The sequence below is a fragment of the Asparagus officinalis genome, chromosome 7 (assembly GCF_001876935.1).
Source record: "Asparagus officinalis chromosome 7, Aspof.V1, whole genome shotgun sequence".
NCBI classification, from domain to species: domain Eukaryota; kingdom Viridiplantae; phylum Streptophyta; class Magnoliopsida; order Asparagales; family Asparagaceae; genus Asparagus; species Asparagus officinalis.
In genome coordinates, this window is record NC_033800.1 from 129650855 (window position 1) to 129652535 (window position 1681).

Consider the following 1681-nt stretch of genomic DNA (forward strand, 5'->3'; position numbering starts at 1 on the left):
GGGCTCGGGTTCGGGCTCCGATTTTGTCCGGCCCAGATGGACAGGCCTAGCTGGCTCGTATTACTGTAGGTGGTATTTTACATGCAGATACCATGTCTAGATACAAGGATTATGTTTTAAATTTAAAATTTATACCCATAGATATTGTTCAGCTAAAATATCAGGTTGGTACTGTTTATACGTCACTCTTATTAGTTTGGTGTTTTTTCTAGTTCTAGTCGACGTTTTGATATTTTCTCTGAGCTAAATGTATAATTAGATTCAAAACTTTGCTGCTAGCGACAACAAAAAGCTGTGGAACATCACGTGATGTTATTATTGCTATCTTGCTCTTGAGTAAAGTGCTAGAAGATTATTTAACAAATACGTTTAAGGACAATAGTTTTTTTAATATATTATACTCAGAGTTTATGGAAGAATATTGAGCCACTATAAGGAAGTAAATTTTGAATAAAGAAGGAGGGACATGATATTAAACTCTAGATATAATGATGAGAAAACTTGAAAGGACAAAATTCCATAAGTGGAAAGATGTTTCATGACTTTTTTCGCTGGCAGTCGAAGTTATGGATTTAATTGCTCATTTGACTTAGAAGAAAAAGATACTAAACTATCACTTGAGCTAAAAAAAATATCAAACTGGTAAGAACGATGTAAAAATTTATTGCATAAAAAACTTAGGTCGTTACATTAGAATAAATATCAAACTGGTAACAAAATCGATATTCTTGGATTTCTGTAAAAGTGATAATTTATTGCATAAAAAAAGTATACTTTGAGTTGAGAAACCCTCTTCGATAAATGATCATTTCATTCCAACACTAATTTTATTTTATTCCTTATTTCATTCCGTTCTTAAGTCATTACATTAGAATAAATATCCGAGAAAAGGAAAAACTTAGGAAGTGTTATACCTTTAACTATCATACCCCTAAAAATACTAAATATTAATTTCCACAGAGAAGTCGGCATGTGTCTTACACTATACCTAACCCAACTAATTCAAGAACCTCCACCTCAGCATGGCCAACTTGTTCAGCCGACATCTCGCGTAACCGAGTCAAAAAGCGGTACTACGTCCAACCCCTCAATTGATTCCACAAGTGCCTCAACTTGACTCACTATTCAGCTGACATCTCGCATAACCGAGTCAAAAGGCAGTGCTTTCAGCCCTAGACTTGAGGAGTCGAAAGATGAAAATTACCTCAAACCCCTCCCCAACCGACTACTCTCGCATTAACTGCCTTGACAACCCCATCATTGCTCTAGCTCCCATAGTCTTTATGACTCATCGGAGCTAGTCAGCACCAAGCACCTGCTGTCATTCTCACAATAAATAACTAGGTGATTCGCCTTCTTCAGCAACCGACATGTAGCACATGTATGCTGACTCAGCTGCCTAGTTGGACAGGTCCAAGTTACTTTTTTGCCCCTCAGATCCACTATAAAAGGAGCTGCACTACATGAGGTAAGGCTCTCTGGTCTTTTTATGTAACTAAGAGCATACTCTATATTTTCTCACTCAAAATCACTTACTGACTTGATCATCATAGGAACAACTGGAGAACCCAACTCTGCCCTCTTACGAGTTTTTTCATGTGCAGTGAAGAACAACAAGCCCTAGAACCATTTATCAGGAGGAGTTAGAGGATCCTAACCTCTCCACAAATTCTTAGACAAC